A 20,079-nucleotide genomic window follows, 5' to 3' on the forward strand; every position below is an offset into this window, starting at 1 on the left:
AAAACTGTGAGGGACGGGAAAAACCCACCGTGGTACAACAACAAAGTTAGGAAACTACTGCGAAAGCAAAGAGAGCTCCACTCCAAGTTTAAACGCAGCCAAAACCTCTCAGACAAACTGAAGCTAAACGATGTCAAAGTTAGCGTAAGGAGGGCTATGCGTGAAGCGTTCATTGAATTCGAAAGTAAAATTCTATGTACCGACTTGACAGAAAATCCTAGGAAGTTCTGGTCTTACGTTAAATCAGTAAGTGGCTCGAAACAGCATATCCAGACACTACGGGATGATGATGGCATTGAAACAGAGGATGACACGCGTAAAGCTGAAATACTAAACACCTTTTTCCAGAGCTGTTTCACAGAGGAAGACCGCACTGCAGTTCCTTCTCTAAATCCTCGCACAAACGAAAAAATGGCTGACATCGAAATAAGTGTCCAAGGAATAGAAAAGCAACTGGAATCACTCAATAGAGGAAAGTCCACTGGACCTGACGGGATACCAATTCGATTCTACACAGAGTACGCGAAAGAACTTGCCCCCCTTCTAACAGCCGTGTACCGCAAGTCTCTAGAGGAACGGAGGGTTCCAAATGATTGGAAAAGAGCACAGATAGTCCCAGTCTTCAAGAAGGGTCGTCGAGCTGATGCGCAAAACTATAGACCTATATCTCTGACGTCGATCTCTTGTAGAATTTTAGAACATGTTTTTTGCTCGCGTATCATGTCATTTCTGGAAACCCAGAATCTACTATGTAGGAATCAACATGGATTCCGGAAACAGCGATCGTGTGAGACCCAACTCGCCTTATTTGTTCATGAGACCCAGAAAATATTAGATACAGGCTCCCAGGTAGATGCTATTTTTCTTGACTTCCGGAAGGCGTTCGATACAGTTCCGCACTGTCGCCTGATAAACAAAGTAAGAGCCTACGGAATATCAGACCAGCTGTGTGGCTGGATTGAAGAGTTTTTAGCAAACAGAACACAGCATGTTGTTATCAATGGAGAGACGTCTACAGACGTTAAAGTAACCTCTGGCGTGCCACAGGGGAGTGTTATGGGACCATTGCTTTTCACAATATATATAAATGACTTAGTAGATAGTGTCGGAAGTTCCATGCGGCTTTTCGCGGATGATGCTGTAGTATACAGAGAAGTTGCTGCATTAGAAAATTGTAGCGAAATACAGGAAGATCTGCAGCGGATAGGCACTTGGTGCAGGGAGTGGCAACTGACCCTTAACATAGACAAATGTAATGTATTGCGAATACATAGAAAGAAGGATCCTTTATTGTATGATTATATGATAGCGGAACAAACACTGGTAGCAGTTACTTCTGTAAAATATCTGGGAGTATGCGTACGGAACGATTTGAAGTGGAATGATCATATAAAACTAATTGTTGGTAAGGCGGGTACCAGGTTGAGATTCATTGGGAGAGTGCTTAGAAAATGTAGTCCATCAACAAAGGAGGTGGCTTACAAAACACTCGTTCGACCTATACTTGAGTATTGCTCATCAGTGTGGGATCCGTACCAGGTCGGGTTGACGGAGGAGATAGAGAAGATCCAAAGAAGAGCGGCGCGTTTCGTCACTGGGTTATTTGGTAACCGTGATAGCGTTACGGAGATGTTTAATAAACTCAAGTGGCAGACTCTGCAAGAGAGGCGCTCTGCATCGCGGTGTAGCTTGCTCGCCAGGTTTCGAGAGGGTGCGTTTCTGGATGAGGTATCGAATATATTGCTTCCCCCTACTTATACTTCCCGAGGAGATCACGAATGTAAAATTAGAGAGATTAGAGCGCGCACGGAGGCTTTCAGACAGTCGTTCTTCCCGCGAACCATACGCGACTGGAACAGGAAAGGGAGGTAATGACAGTGGCACGTAAAGTGCCCTCCGCCACACACCGTTGGGTGGCTTGCGGAGTATCAATGTAGATGTAGATGTAGATAGAGAATATCCAAAGAAGAGCGGCGCGTTTCGTCACAGGGTTATTTGGTAACCGTGATCGCGTTACGGAGATGTTTAATAAACTCAAGTGGCAGACTCTGCAAGAGAGGCGCTCTGCATCGCGGTGTAGCTTGCTGTCCAGGTTTCGAGAGGGTGCGTTTCTGGATGAGGTATCGAATATATTGCTTCCCCCTACTTATACCTCCCGAGGAGATCACGAATGTAAAATTAGAGAGATTAGAGCGCGCACGGAGGCTTTCAGACAGTCGTTCTTCCCCCGAACCATACGCGACTGGAACAGGAAAGGGAGGTAATGACAGTGGCACGTAAAGTGCCCTCCGCCACACACCGTTGGGTGGCTTGCGGAGTATAAATGTAGATGTAGATGTAGATGTAGAAGGTAGTATCTGAGGTCAAAATTGCAAATCGAATCCGAGGCATTATTAAAATAAGCAACGTCAAATGAATGTAGCTTGCAGTATGTATTCAGAGATGAAAAGATATGCACAGGGTAGACTGGGGCGGAAAGCTGTATCTGACCAGTCTTAGGATAGAGAACCGCAACAGCAGCAGCTCTTATGGAAGCAGAAACACCATTCAAACGTTTTTATCCGTACAGCCACACTATATGGGAGGGGGAGAGACGGGCTATGGGACTGGGAGCTGGCAACATAGCGAACTTATACCTCTACAAGGCAAAAATAAAGCATTAAGGAGGCTGAATATAACATCGTCTCCTGATGTTCTCTACATCTATATCTAAATCCATACTCCGCAAGCCACCTGACAGTGTGTGGCGGAGGGTACCCTGAATACCTCTATCGGTTCTCCCATCTATTTCAGTCTCGTATTGATCGTGGAAAGAAGGATTGCCGGCATGCTTCCGTGTGGGCTCTAATCTCTCTGATTTTATCCTCCTGGTCTCTTCGCGAGATATACGTAGGAGGGAGCAATATACTGCTTGACTCTTCGGTGAAGGTATGTTCTCGAAACTTTAACAAAAGCCCGTACCGAGCTACTGAGCGTCTCTCCTGCAGTGTCTTCCACTGGAGTTTATCTATCATCTCCGCAACGCTTTTGCGATTACTAAATGATCCCGTAACGAAGCGCGCTGCTCTCCGTTGGATCTTCTCTATCTCTTCTATCAACCCTATCTGGTACGGATCCCACACTGCTGAGCAGTATTCAAGCAGTGGGTGAACAAGCGTACTGTAACCTACTTCCTTTGTTTTCGGATTGCATTTCCTTAGGATTCTTCCAATGAATCTCAGTCTGGCATCTGCTTTACCGACGATCAACTTTATATGATCATTGCAATTTTAAATCACTCCTAATGCGTACTCCAGATTAATTTATGGAATTAACTGCTTCCAGTAGCTAAATGATAAGGGATCTATCTTTCTATGTATTCGCAGCACGTCACACTTGAGATTCAATTGCCATTCCCTGCACCATGCGTCAATTCGCTGCAGATCCATTTCAGTACAATTTTCCATTGTTACAACCTCTCGATACACCACAGCATCATCTGCAAAAATCCTCAGTGAACTTCCGATGTCATCCACAAGGTCATTAATATATATTGTGAATAGCAACGGTCCTATGACACTCCCCTGCGGCACACCAGAAACCACTCTTACTTCGGAAGACTTCTCTCCATTGAGAATGACATGCTGCGTTCTGTTGTGTAGGAACTCCTCAATCCAATCACACAATTGGTCTGATAGTCCATATGCTCTTACTTTGTTCATTAAACGTCTGTGGGGAACTGTATCGAACGCCTTGCGAAAGTCAAGAAACGCGGCATCTACCTGTGAACCCGTGTCTATGGCCCTCTGAGTCTCATGGACGAATGGCGCGAGCTGGGTTTCACACGACCGTCTTTTTCGAAACCCCTGCTGATTCCTACAGAGTACATTTCTAGTCTCCAGATTGTCATTATACTCGAACATAATACGTGTTCCAAAATTCTACAACTGATCGACGTTAGAGATATAGGTCTATAGTTCTGCACATCTGTTCGACGTCCCATCTTGAAAACGGGGATGACCTGCGCCCTTTTCCAATCCTTTGGAATGCTACGCTCTTCTAGAGACCTACGGTACACCGCTGCAAGAAGGGGGGCAAGTTCCTTCCGTACTCTGTGTAAAATCTAACTGGTATCCCATCAGGTCCAGCGGTCTTTCCTCTTTTGAGCGATTTTGTTTCTCTATCCCTCTGTCGTCTATTTCGATATCTACCATTTTGTCATCTGTGCCACAATCTAGAGAAGGAACTACAGTGCAGTCTTCCTCTGTGAAGCAGCTTTGGAAAAAGACATTTAGTATTTCAGCCTTTAGTCTGTCATCCTCTGTTTCAGTACCATTTTGTCACAGAGTGTCTGGACATTTTGTTTTGATCCACCTACCGCTTTGATATAAGACCAAAATTTCTTAGGATTTTCTGCCAAGTCAATACATAGAACTTTACTTTCGAATTCATTGAACGTCTCTCGCTTAGCCCTCCTCACACCACATTTCGCTTCGCGTAATTTTTGTTTGTCTGCAAGGCTTTGGCTATGTTTCTGTTTGCTGTGAAGTTCCCCTTGCTCCCGCAGCAGTTTTCTAGCTCGGTTGTTGTACCACGGTGGCTCTTTTCCATCTCTTACGATCTTGCTTGGCACATACTCATCTAACGCATATTGTGCGATGGTTTTGAAGTTTGTCCACTGATCCTCAACACTATTTGTACTTGAGATAAAACGTTTGTGTTGAGCCGTCAGGTACTCTGCAATCTGCTTTTTGTCACTTTTGCTAAACAGAAAAATCTTCCTACCTTTTTTAATGTTCTTCTCTTATCTCTACTTCTACATCTGCATCTACAGCGACATTACTCTCTCGTACACAGTTAAGTGGCTGGCAGATCGTTCATCGAAGACCTTTAAGCTACTTCTCTACCGTTGCTCTCTCGAACGGCGCGCGCGATGATCGAACATTTTAACCTTTACTTGCCAGCTGTTATTTCTCTTATTTTATTATGATGATCACTTCTCTGTACGTAGGAGTGCGCCTACAAAATATTTTCAGACTCTGAGGAGAAAGATGGCGATTGAAACTGCATGAGAGGGTCCTGCCGTAGCGAAAAGCGACTTTGTTTTAAAGACTACCACCGCAATTAGTGTGTCTCCTTCGCACTCTTTCCCCTATTTCTCAATAATGCAAAACGTGTTGCCCTTCTTTGAACTTTTTTGATGTCCTCCGTCAATCTGATCAATTGCAGGTCCCACACCGCACAGCAATACTTCAGAAGAGGGCAGACAAGCATAATGTAAGTTTAGTAAAGATATTACGTTTTCTAAACGTTCTGCCAATACATCGCACGCTTTGGTTTACTTTCCCCATAACGCTATTTATGATAACGTCCTAATTGAAGTTATTCGTAATTGTAATCCCTAGATATTTAGTTCAATTTACAGCTTTTACAGTTATGTGACTTAGCGTGTAACCGAAATTTATCGCATTTCGTTTTGTAATGAAATGTGTGACTTAACACTTTTCATTATTCAGAGACAATTACCACTTTTCGCGCCATAGAGATACCTTGTTAAATCATTTTTCAACTGGTTTTGTTCTTGAGTTGTCCATCTGCAGACAATCTAAGAGACTTGCTAAGATTGACTCATATGCCGTTTATGTATATCAGGAACAGCAGAGGGCCTATAACACTTTCTTGGGGATCACCAGATATTACATCTGTTTTATTCGGTGACTATCCGACAGTTGTTGCGATCTGTGACATTTCTGACAGGAACTCGTTAATCCAGTCTCACAATGTAGGCGATACTCCGAAACACACAGTTTGATTAGAAGACCCTTGTGAGGAACGGTGTCAAAAGCCTTCTAGAGATCTAAAACAATGGAAGCAGTTTGGCATCCCCTGTCGACAGCGCTCATCACTTTGTGAGAGTAGAACCCAGCTGTGTTTCACAAAAACGATATTTTCTGAATCGACTTTGACTACTTGAAAATAAAGCATTTTTTTGGAGGTTCTTAATGTTCGAAAAGAGTATACGATCCAAAGTCCTACAGGAAACCGACATTAGTGATTTGTAATTCAGCGGATTACTCTTATTTCTTTTCTTGGGTACTGGTGAAACTTCTGCAGCTTTTCAGTCTTTATGTATGAACCTTTCGAAGAGGGAGCGGTTGTACGTGATTGCTGTCTACGTATGGAGTTACTGTGTCAGCAAATTTTGAAAGACTCTGACTGGCATACAATATAGACAGGAGGGATGCCTCTATTAAGTGATTTAAGCTGCTTCACTACAACGAGGACATCTACTTCTAATTATCCATGCTGGCAGTTGCTCTAGATTCGAATTATGGAATGTTTATTTCCTCTTATTTGGTGTAGGAGTTTCGGAAAACCGTGTTTAGTAACTCTGCTTTACTGGCGCTGTCATAAATAACATCACCTTTGTTATCGCGCAGTGAGGGTACTGATTGCGGCTTGCCACTGATGTACTTTATATACGACCACAATCTCTTTGGATTTACTGCCAGATTTCGAGATATAGTTTCGTCGTGGAAACTATTAAAATCATCTCGCACTGAAGTTCGCCCTAAATTTCCAAGTGGGTTACAAATTTCGCCAATCTTTGGAATTTGCATTGCCTTAAATGTTTCATGTTTTTTTTTTTTTGCCTCTTCAATAGTATTCCGACCTGTTTTGTGTACCATGGAGGACCGGTACCATCTCATATCGCTTGGTGGTGGTACATTCCTGTGGGACCAAAATACTGAGGTCATTGGTCCCCAGGCTTACACACTACTAAATCTAACTTGAACTAACTTACGCTAATGACAACACACACACCCATTCCCGAGGGAGAACTCAAATTTCCGACGGGGGTAGCCGTGCGAACCTTGGGAAGGCACCTAAGAGGACGCGGGTAATTATTTGGCATATATTTCTCAATTTCCGTTACACTACTTCTTGTTCATTTATTTCTATGTCTATTTCTCTTTCTTATTACATACGTACTGCCATCTACAGTTGTTATTCACAGAAGAAAACATAGGAAAAGAAACGGATTACATCGAGAGTTTGCATCTACAGACAAATTAAGTGGATGAAATCCTCACGTAATCTTCTTAATATCAGACTGACACGTCCTTGTGGATCACTGTCACATTCACCATGTCTCTGTTCCAGTCGCGAATGGTGCATGGAAGAAACTTGGGATTTGTGAGAGACCTTCTCAAGGGATACTGCCACGATAGTCGTGTAAGTATAGGTAGATTACCCTTATGACTACCAAAGCATTTCATTCAGCATATCTCTATCTATTGCTCTGAGCTGTGTTTTACTCCTACTGTGCAGGTGTTGCGTTTCTTTATTGGTTTCTTAAGGAAAAAGTGGACCATGAAGAGTGTCTCTCATCATGATATGTTCTGTTAGGAGTAAGAGACTTCACCACAGTTCTAAGTCTTCCTGCCCAGAGAAACTTCGTACAAGATCCTTAACGAGGTACGCCCTTACTTTCTATTTCTCTAGATTACTAAATATTGTATAGTGCATGTATATTTAGACTTTACTTCACTATCGCAAAGTAAACTTATCATGTTCTGACATCAATAAACTATGTCTTGCAATAACTACAGTAATTATCGAATAAATACTTTGACAGACAATCTGACTAACGAAGTAATCAATTGAGTAGCGCACCACACACTTACCAAATCATCATAACGCAACAGTGTGCGATTTGCAGGGGATAATGTACTTTTAAAAGATATAACAATGGATGGCCTTTCTGATAGTGCATACGCTTGAATAGTGAGTTTCGCCATTAACATCTATTTATAAATAGCTATTTGACCATGCGCAACGCCATGGTCCAAGCTAGTAGCATACATAGTTCTACTAACCCCCTAAGACATCACCCCCACTGGTAAAAGCACAAATCGCACCTTGTAACGCAATATATAGCAGCAATAGTACCAGAAACTGAACAGTAGCGAACATGAAAAATCAAAGTATTCTTACATTGTGACTTCTGAAATTTTCCTGGTGTATTTCTTCTTCCAGTAAATTTCGGGTTTGCAGCCGGATCCCATCAACATTCTGCCACAATATTTCGGCCCAGAGACGTCCGGCAATCATCATGTGAGTAGGCGAAGTACTAAAGAGATCTGATGCAGTCATGCTATTTATAGAGAATTCACTCTGGACGATCTGTTGTGAATCTCACGGAGAAATCGTTTGACGATGTGACGATTTCAGTGCTTGCGAAAGGTTTCTACTTTGCTCCTACTCCTCCTTCACCTCCTTTAATGGATTTCATCAGTTTTATTGAGAAGGTTATTAGACCTCTTGCAGCGAATTCTGCAGACGAAATTCGACGGGAATCGTGTCGTACCTTGCTGAAATATGCGCCGCAACGGAGCAATATCTCTCCAGCAGAAAGAGCTGCTCTTCACAACCCCCGTGAAAACATTGACAAGTTCATACTCCCTGCTGATAAGGGTAATGAACGGTCCTTTTGACAAGAGAAGCCTACAACGAGAAGATATATAGTCAACTAAGTGATTCTCTGTACCGCAAAATCAATAAGGACCCAACGAGCCGTATATCCAGAAAAAACTGCTACTGTTTTGAACAAAAATCTTTACCTAAACATGTTATCAAGAGGCTGAGACCACTCAATGGTGTTTTCACCAAGACTGTATGGGCTGCCCAAGATTCACAAGGATGGTGTCCCACTAAGTTTGTTAGTGAGTATTACTGTTTCGACTGCAAAACATCTGGATCCATTGCTCAAGCCGTATGTGCGTAAGTGTTGCCACCATATACGTATTTCCAACGATTTTATCAATCGTTTGAATACTGTTAAGCTGAGCAGCTCGGAATTACTAGTTAGCTTCGATGTTGTTTCACTTTTTACCAAGGTGCCTCTATTTGACTCGCTACATCTTATTGGTAACTTGTTCAGTGGTGATCTGATGGCTTCGTTTGAACATACTCTCTTCGTCAACTTATTTTTTATTTAATAACATTTTTTTTGAAGAAGCTGACGGTGTCACTATGGGGAGTCCCTTGTCCCCTGTGGTGGCCAATCTTTTTATGGAAGACTTTGAGGAGAAAGTTCTTGAGTCTGCTGTCTTAAAGCCTACGGTTTTTTGGCGTTAAGCAGATGATACTTTCCTTGTATGGCCTCATGGCAAAAAGGAACTGGAAAACTTCCTTTGTCATTTAAAATCTTTACATGAGAACATCAGGTTTCCTATGCAGATTGAGAAGGATGGGAACTTACCCTTTTAGACGTGTTAGGACGCCTTAAGAATGATGGGTGTTTGGGACATTCGGTATACTGAAAACCTACACATACAGACCTTTATCTTCAGGCGTCCAGCTCCCATCACCCAGCACAAACCGCTGGTGTTCTTTGTTCTTTAATTCATAGGGTGTATGTGATATCGGATGCTGATAGCCTTCACGAAGAATCAGTGCATCTGGAGATGGTTTCTAAATAGAATGGCTTTACTTCGTGTCAAATATGGAAGGCCATGCACAATTATAATCACAAGAAGCAATGCTCTGAGGAGACAGATGACTATAAATCAAATGCTTTCCTTCCATATGCTGAGATGTATCTTCTAAATAGGAAGATTGCTTAGGAAGCAAAGAGCAGGGCCTTAGTAGGATCCGTTAAAGTCAATTTACATTTGAGGAAGCCGGGCGTTTCTAAAATTCCCTGTGATTGTGGTGCGGCATATATAGGTCAGACGACACGAACGGTCTAGGAACGCTGTGTAGATCACGAAAAGACACACCTGTCTGCAGCAATCCTTAAAATGAGCAGCAGTAGCAGAACTCTGTATTTCCATGGGACATTCAATGGAATACACTAACACCAAAATATTAGCGCCAGTTTCCAGCTTCTGGGACTCTGTAACTAAAGAATCCGTGGAAATACGTCTTGCTGACGTTTTAATGAATGGTGATAACAGCTTTCAGCTGGATAAAAATTGGAATTCAATTATAAAAATTATGTGGTCACTGCGGAATAAACAAGCTCAGTCATTACTCAGCGGTTAGACTGTTCTTACTTCACCACTGAGGGCATCACACGGTGCGTGGCTGCCACGCGCTTGTTACCTCCTAACACAAGCGCCGTAAACCGCCAGTATGATTGGCATGCACGGAATTCGCTATAAATACCCTGACTGCATCAGGTCTCTTCACCTTTTAACCTGTGCGTTTGACTTCAGTGCCTTTTTTGTGTTCTACGAATCACCAAATGTTTTTTTTTAACTTTATGTGCCCCCAAGATCGTCTTTTTTAGTTGTCCCCCTAAGATCGTCTCCATGTCAGTGTATTTTTACCTCCATTATATCTCCTTACTCTGTTTTACGTCCCCCTTTTTTATCGCCTTATATGTAACATTTTCTTCTTGTATTACCCGTCATGTCGTTCGCCTGAAGAGTAGCGGATTGTGCCGCTGACAACCCTTCCCTGTCCATATGTGGCCTGGGAATGAAATCACAGTAAAGGAAAAAAGAACAGGTCTCTTCAGTACATCGTCTACTCACCTGATGATGGCCGGACGCCTCTGAGCCCAAAATATCGTAGCAGAATATTGATGGGATCCACCTGCAAACCTGAAAATTATTGGGAGTATTCTAATATTATTTAAACTGTAGTTGTGAGCTCCTTACAGTTGATCACAGTCCCGCTGAGATGTAGAGCTTGATAGTCAGACAGGATACAATGAGTGAAATAAACAACAAGTAGCTTGTAGTAATACGAATTCAAGTCGGATGAATGACGTTGCATTTCTAAATATTTGAATGTTCATGGTTTGCCAAGCTTTGCTAAAGACCTAAAGACAATTCCTTATTTGAGAACACATATAAAAGCACATTTGAACGATCTAGCACAGGGTCTCTTCACTCAGTGTCTGTCAACAAAAATACATAGTTATATGAAAAGTACATTCATGTTCAGAACAAACAAAAGACCTTGAATGACTAGATGTAGGACGTTCCTGTTCACAGCGTATGAACATCAGTATTCTCTGCCGAAATGTCTAGCATCTCAAAGATGTCGGCGCGCGGATTCTAGGTTAACATCGATATCGCTGTTCAAGACCACCTACCGGTAGGATGTGCCTGCGACCCTCGTTGTCAGTATAAACCAAAGGCAATGGATCAGTGTGACTTGAGCAGACTTGCAGGATGCCCGCAGGTGTATGCGCGACCCGTACTGTCAAATCAGGGAGTCTGAAAATGGGTTCATTAGTAGTATGAGAGAATGTGATGCAGCCATCCGGGAAACTGCTGCTTGTGTGTTACCAAGCGTTTCGGAAGTTCAACGGACGTCTGCAGAATGGTTCACAGAACGCTGTAGAACTCTATGAATGGGTCAGGTCGTACCAGCCAGATCAACCCCTGATAATACAGACATCTCACCCGAATGGCATTGCAGGATAGATCTCCGTCCTCCTCGGCTCTGGCGCAACAGTGGAACACAGCGTACAGTATCAGGGGCGACAGTCCATCACCGTTTATTACGGCATGGGTTACGTGCGTGACATTCACTTCTGCTCCTACCTTTGACGAATGAGCAGAAACATGCTGGCAATGGTTTGTGGAATGACGTAAGGCTCAGGATAGGAATAGCATCAGATAGTGTTTTCAGACGAATCCTGGTAATGTTTGAAGATGATGGTCGCATTTTGGTTGGCCGCTAACAGGGGGAGCTCTGTCGCAGTGACTGCATTACTGCAAGATATACAGAGTGCCAACTGAAGGCATTATGGTGGGGGCTGGATTGGCTGCAAGCGCAAATCACAGTTGGTGTGTATCCAGGGCACTGTGACCTTTGTGACCTCTTCAATGACGTCCTCAGATCCATATCCATATCCTTTCGGGACAACAAGCCAGGCGCCAATTTTCAGCACAACAACTCATGGTTACATATTGCTGCACGAACATGTTCCTTCTTGGTGTCACAAGATGTCAGCCTTTTGCCCTGGCCTGCCATATCACTCAACTTGTTGTCAATACAAAATGTATGCAACGTGGTGAATGATTGTGCCACCAAGCTAACTGAGACCCATGAACTTTGGAACCAGGTGAATGCAGCATGGATGGGTATAACACACGACGCCATTCGCGCCTTAAATGCGTCAATGCCATCAGGCATGGAACACGTTATTAGGGCCTATGGCGGACCCTGTGAATACTAGGCAACAAGAGACATGTTGAAGCGAGACGACTAAAATGCTAATAATAACTGCATAAAATACTTACGTACATGTCTCGTGAATATGAGCGCCCTATCTCTAGCATTTCAAGGTGTTCTATGTTTTTCTGAACAAGAGTGTATACATTAGAAAGAGAATGCTTTAAAAACGGGGGAGATCATCTCAGATATCAAATACGTGATAAAATTTATCAAGTGCGATTGTTAGCTGAGACAAGAAGAATCATCTCGTAAGAGACACTCCTGAAATGGCGGAAACCTAAGATTATGGCAATCTCCACTTAAATACTCAGTGAGCGAATCAGGAAGATTAAAGACAGAAACAACGCTTGAATTCGAATTTAGCTAACATAATTAATTCAAAAGTATATGAAGAAAGAAAAAAAAGTGGTGCAGTTACAATGAGACTAGGAGAAAATATGAACTATATACTACATCACAAATTTAAATGTTATTTCGCAATATTGTTAGTAAATTAAAAAGGCATTTATATGAGGAATGTTATAATTTGCAACTGATGCATCCCTCAAGGGATAATTGGAAATGTAGGTCATACATGCTACTTTCAAAGCATAAAGAAACAATGAAGTATCCCTCAAGGAAGATACTTTCGACACTAACATTACTAATGACTGTATTAATACCAAGACTGACTACATTTTTAAACATATTCAAACATGTACAGAAGATGGATGAAGTTCAGAGCTAAGGAAAATGAAGTGCAGAATAAACTGTCAAAAATCATCATACTAACTTATACCAGGATTTGTATAAGATCACCTTTATTCATCATAATATGATGTACAGAGATATAAGTGAAATAGTTCAGATATTTGTGTCAGTCAAACAAATGGCAGGACAATGAACATGTTAATTTTCTTGACACAGTTGATTTAGTAAAACGAAAGAGCAGCTTAAACAATTTCATCTGATGTAACTTACCATACGGGAATTCTCTGTCTTCCTTTATTTTACATCACTTTCCTTCAGCTATCCTGAAAATACAGTGTTATATTTTTGGATCGAGTATGAAGGATAACAATGAACACAATACTATTGGCACCCAAACACACACACACAGACGCACGCACACGCGTGCGCGCGTACGCGCATGCCTAGTTCCCTGAGGCAAAGTTCTTTTAAAGTCAACACTGCGGAAGACACACTGTTTTAGTGATACACTCCTTGATGTCACGTTTGGTTGAGCGTCATTTCATGTGAAATATTAAACAGACGGACAGTAGATTAAACTTAGCTTCATAGCTAAATATAGATTGTCAAAACTGAGAAATCAAAGCGTGGAAACTTTTTAACAATTATCTAACTTCTCGCAAAGTACTTCCAATATTACGACCTAATGAATAAACCATAATATACTCGAATACATCCGATATTACAATGTTTAAATTAACCATTCAATTCAAAATGAGTTAATAACTGTCCTATCTTGTCCTTACTAAAATGATATTATTAATGAGATTGAAGCTGCCCCAATCTTGTCTGTTATTATAGATACAACTCAGGAAACTTCCAAAAGAAAACAGTTAATTCAGCTATTTAGATATTTTAGAGTTTAGCTTTCACATGATGCCACTAAAAATGTTTTATGATATCAACACAAATGAAAGATTTTTGGGTTTTCATGACATAAAAGATGGAAGTGCAATAGGAACAGAAAGATAAATACTAAGTGCGATAGGCGAAATTGGATGATTCTTAACTAAATGCCATGATTTGAGTGTGACGGTTATGGCAATATGTCAGGCATATACAAAGTTGTTAGAACGAGAATTCAATGAAGAACTCCGAAATATATGCATTTTGTAGGACGTAAACTAAATCTAATATTTAATGATACTGCATGTGAAATTCGAGATGTCACGGCTCTTATGACAAAGGAGAAATGTTATATCTCTTCCTAAGTCATAGTATTAAAAATGGGAACCTTTCGTATTTTCTTGCACCTTGAAATACCTTTGATCAACAAGTAGGTCTTCTAGCTACCAGTCAGTTAAATATATTTCTCATGCGTATGTCGAAGTCCTTAATGCTCTGTCATGAATGATACTGATATCTAACAAAACAATGGGAAGAGAGAGAACAAGCATGTGTTTTGACAAACTAATTATTTGAAAAACTGGTTGGAGAGATTTGAATTACTTTTTCAGATACTGCTGCAAATCGAGGTTCTAGAATGTGATAATTTGGCATCTCAGATTGTGTAGTCTGAAAATGTAGAGCTTGATCAAGGGGGTTCTCTTGTTCAGAATGCAGCTGAAAATTTATCCTGCTATGGAAACAGTTTTGAGGAAGCAATGCCATCAGCTACAACTATGAGAAAGAAATGGGCCACTTCACCATAATTTGAAAATAAAAGAATTCAAAAAGCGAAGGAAGTATTTCGATGAATTGTGCCAGGACAAGCGCGTAGTGTATCAAGCTATGTGTTCAGAAGTACTGTTTCAAATGGCTGTTTGAACAGTACTTTAGCCCAGTTAAGAGCAGATTTCAAGGTATGCGTAATGTTAACCATATCTCGGTTCTCCAGTTTCGGTTCCAGATGAGGAGCTCTCGACGGTTTTGCTTAGGCCATAACTCACTGCATTCTACTGTGAGAGTTTCCAATTCGTCTCATTCTATCTGAGAATTGAGGATTCTGTTTCCTCGGTCTCTAGCATCTAGTGTTTCTATCTTTCTTTGTAAATTTTTGCTATGGTTGTATCTATGTCCGCAACAAGGAATGCTTTGAAGTACAGAATTCTGTCACTTTTTAAAAGCCATGATGATGTTTGATTACTATCTCCCATGGTATCCTTGTACATTTCACGATAGCCACCCACTCACAGATATTTGAATAGGGAAGGTCTGCAAAACAAATCGAAAACAATTTTAGTGTTCTAGAAGCCTCTTTCCTTTGACTAAGATTTCCTCACCTGGCTCTGTGTCCTTGGCCTATAATAGCATTCCAGTTCCTTAGGGCTACAAAACTATCGTTTGCTTTCATATAGTTTACTAGTTCCACTATTTCAGAATATTTTCTCTCATCTTTTATCTCAGGATCTGATTGTGATGTAATGACATTGTATTAATTTCAGTCTTCAGAAGAACTGAATCACTACGTTGTTATAATGGCTATGTCTGTTATGCGCCATTTTTAAAATAACTTAGGAGATATCCACTATATGATGATACACTTGTTAATACACTGTAATCATGCAAATAAAAATCTCTGATTCTTTCCATTTCAGATATCGGTCCACCTTCCCTATCATAACGATGGAGACAAATGACACAACATACAGTGAAGCTCTTTTTACTAATGTGAAATCATCTAAACCTTAAACACTCACCTCATTCCATTTCGGCGATAGAATTCTGCTAGGCAACTAACGTATCATGAAGCTGAAGTTGTAGTTAATACTCTGTAATAATCAGACTAAAAATATTGAACATCCTCTCACTTCAGCTTACTAGTTCCCACCAAGACTAAATTAGGTTGCTCATTCCTTTTTTAAAGATCTCTACTACCTCTACAACATTCATAATTCTAACATACAACGCTCTGATGAGCAGAACATTAGATTTACACTTGATACGTCTGACAGCCAGAATCTGAGGCAGCCAAAGTAGTTTCAGACAAACTGTCCTATCTAAAAGTCCTCCTAAAAACGAATCTCCCTGCCCTCTTCAGTCATAAATGTAAATCATTGATTATATTCAAAGTTATTAGATCTGACTCGATCATTCGTTCGTTCATGAGCATTGTTTGCCTAATTTTTAGTCAAATCTGAATGTACTGTCCTCTTTTATAAGAACGTTCAGCTGAAATTACGATTGCGAACACATTTACATAAAGAAAAAACTAAGTGGCGTTCACTGTGCAGGAAATTAAATCTATAGTGTAACTCAAAAATCACTATCATAATCAAACTGTGCACTGCTGGAAAAAATTGAAACACTGAAATTATGCAGCAGCATTATGAAACACACGCTGTTCAATGGTCCATTTAAAAATCTGAATTACAAAGAAAATGCTTCGAATTTGCGCAATGGAAACCTGAGATTAAATTAAGAGTTCACGTAATTTTCGTTATACAGTTATTTATCAGCTCCATTTCTTATTTCTATTCAAAATGTATTAAGTCCATATCGCGCATATGTGTTCTTAGGCGTAATTTTTCTGGTATACAAGTTTTGAGCTTTAACCTTATTTTAAGTGCATTACCTTGCTATATTAATAGTGTATACATATAAGAATTTTAGCTTTCACATACGTTTAGTGACTCTTTTGATCGGTAGTTAGTAGATTATTGCTGTTACTGTCCAGATAAACTTTGTGAAAGTATTGTAAACATCAGCGAGAAGTGTTTGAACTGCTGTAGGAATGTTAGTTTTGGGGTTCTGTGCAGCTGTTGTGACAGATGCCTACATTCAGGAGAATATAATGGCATAGGAACTGGGAAAGTAAATTAGTCTCCCCCAAGGTATTGCAGAACAAGAAGGAAAGATTAGAACCGTTAAGGCTGAAATGGATAGTGGTAGGGTGTAAATAATATTGTTAAGGGGGTAGGACTGGTGAGAAGTGCTAGCAAGGAACAGGGGCCACAGAAAGAGTAGTATCTGACAGTTTCATCGTTGGCACAAACAACAGATTTGCCTTGCTACCACAGAAAACAAAGGAAGACGGTCAGGTAGACGTTAGTGTAGTTAATACCCAACAGACTTTCAGTAGGAAACCATATGTCTCAAAAAAGTGGGAGGAAAGGTCTGTTGTTAGGTACTAGCCATGGCAGAGGTGTGAGCCAGATCTTGCAGGAAAAATTAGGTGACAGGAAACAGGTCACTAGTTTTCTGAAGCCCAGTGCATGTCTTAGCTAAGTAATCGACGACACTGAGTAGGATCATTTTGTGACAGTGTGTAGGGTGGGAAACAATTTTGATAGGGATGAGGGCTACAATATTGAGTGTAACCTGGTAAAAATAGCACCGGCAACGAACATACGAATGTTGGCTTGGTTCCTGCATTCATGCAGTATGATCGGATCCAATTCAACAGCTAAATCAGGAGAGATACTCAAAAAATCTATAAACCACCTGCACAGGCAGCCTCATTCCAGGTGACTACTTGGTCAGGTGTATGTTTGCTTCCTGTTGATGCTACTGGCAAGTGGGACTTCACAAAGCATGGTCTGCACCTCACTAGGAAGGGGAACAGTAAATTGGCTGGGATGATAACACACTCTTTAATGGAGGGGCGGAGGGGGGGGGGGGAAACTGAAACTCATGGGAGTGGATATTTCTTAGGCTATGATCAGTGCCCAATGATTTAACACTGGGTGAAATTAATCTTACTTAGAAGCTTTGTCAGGAAGGTATTAGAGATGTTAAAATATGTCAAGATTCTCATAAAAGTACAGTCAAAAATAACGTTAATTGTCATAAGATTCTCGGAAAAGCACTTTGAATAGTAATGTTAATGCATCAGAATATCAAAGGATTAAAAAACAAAGCAGATGAGTTTCTTGTTTGTTTAGAATATTTAGAAACTGAGGGAAGAATAGACGTACTCTGCCTGTCAGAAAATCATATAGTCACAGGTACGGAAATGGTAAATGTAGGTGATAAGGTTTCAGCACAAGTAAGTAGAGACACTATGGACAGAGGAGGAGATGCCACGCATATTAAAATTTATCATAGTGTGAAAAATTTAGAAACTAAAACATTTTCTCTACAGCACCATACAGAAACATGTGTGTGTAAGCTTAAACGAAACAATGGTACTTTTATAATTGTAGCTGTTTCAGGTCCCCACCGCGAAATTTTCAGCTATTATGGAAGTACTTGGATTCTTTGGTGTGCTATCTCTAAGACAGAGGGAAGCTAATTACAGTTTTTGGCGATTTTTAATATAGATTTTCTTAAAGAGTTTGATAGAAAGCTTGATAATGAAGTATTACTCGATTTATTCAGTCTGACATCAGTTATCCAATATCAAACTTGGATGTTACTGGAAAGCACCACACTGACAGATAATGTTTTCATGATACGGTTGTGAGTAAGTCTGAAAACAGGTTATCTAATAAAAAAGTGAGACATATCTGTCAGAAACCATTTAAAAACCTATGGCTTTCTGAAGGGATAAAAATATCAATAAACAGAAAAGGAATTTGTATCCTATAGCTATAAGGAGAAAAATCCAGAAACAATCAAAAATTGTAAAACATACTGCACTGTAACAAGGAAATTTATTAAAAATGCTAGAAGTACATGCATTACGTCTGAGCTTAGCACCTCTGATAATAAAATTAAAATAAGTTAGAATGTTGTTAAAGGGAAGCAGGGAAACTGAAAGCAGGGAAACTGAAAGTAGGAAATATTTTTAGATTATTTTTCAAGTGTTGTAGAGAAAATAGGATCCAGATATTCATTAGAAAATGCAAGGCTGTGTCTGGAAGAGGCAATTCCTATGCAATACAATAAAATTGAATACAAGCCCCCTTTCCTTCAGAAATTAGGAAAATAATAAATTCACCCAAAGGAAACGCTAGTGAGGAACTGATGGCATTTCCAACAGTGTGCTAAAAGCTTGTTGTCAACAGATAAGTAGGATTCTCAGTCACATATATTGTAGCTCATTTCTGGCCATTTTTCTGGATAGACCAAAATATGCTATTGTCAAACCACTGCATAAAAATGGGGATAGGTGTGATGCTAACAACAACCGCCAAAACTAACTTCGCACAGTTTTACCCTAAATTTTTGAAAAAGTGATGTATTCAAGAGTAGGTTCACATATTTGTCAAGATAAACTACTAACAAGATGTCAGCCTGGTTTTCAAAAAGGCTTTTTGCAGAAAATGTTATATATACTATCACTGATCAAATATTAATGCTCTGAATAACCGAACATCAGCCAATGGAATGTTTTGTGATCTCTCAAAGGCATTGACTGTGAATCATGAAATTCTTCTGGATAAGCGTAAGTATCATGGTATGAGTGGGACACTACACAAAGGTTTTTATTCATATTTAATAGCAAGAATGCAGAAGGTTGAAATGAACAGTACATATAGTCTACAGAAACCAGCAGGATCCTCTAACTGGGGAGGTATCAAGAATGCTGTCCCACAGAGTATAGTTTTGGTCCCTTATTGTTCTTAATGTATATAAATGACTTGGTGCTGTATATTCATGAAGATGCAAAGGTTGTTCTTTTTGCTGATGATACAAGTATAGTAATCACACTCAATAAACAAGAAATTGCGGAGGAAATTGAAAAATTGTCTTTCAAAAATTTATTTATCTGTTCTCTGCCAATGGACTCTTTCTAAATTTTGAGAAAACACAGTACACACAATTCTGTACATAAATAACATAACATCATTGATAAATATAGACCTCCAACAGAAATAAGGCAAAATATTCCAAATTTCTGGGTGTATGCATTGATCATAAAGTAGATTGGAGGAAACCCATTAATGATCTACTGAAGTGGTTAGGTTCAGCTACTTATGTTATTAGTGTTACTGCAAATTTTGGGATGAAGTGTATCAGTAAATTAACCTACTATGCTTATTTTCATTCGCTTCTTCCATATGGCATAATATTTTGAGGTAATAACTGTGTAATCGAGATAGCAGCTCGAGCTCACCTAAGATCTCGTTGCACACATTTATAAGTAACTCTGGATACTCAAATTACCTTTGCAGTATGTATATTCATTTACGAAGTTTGTTATTAATAACTCATCCCAGTTCAGAAATATGAGAGATGTGCCTAGCTGCAACAAAGAAGAAGATCTTCGCTGTTGTGGGTTAAATCTGCCTTTCGCACAAAAGGGGGTGAATTATGCTGCCACAGAAATATTTGATCTTTTGCCAA

Source organism: Schistocerca serialis, chromosome 4 (genome assembly GCF_023864345.2).
Source record: "Schistocerca serialis cubense isolate TAMUIC-IGC-003099 chromosome 4, iqSchSeri2.2, whole genome shotgun sequence".
Taxonomy (NCBI): Eukaryota; Metazoa; Arthropoda; class Insecta; order Orthoptera; family Acrididae; genus Schistocerca; species Schistocerca serialis.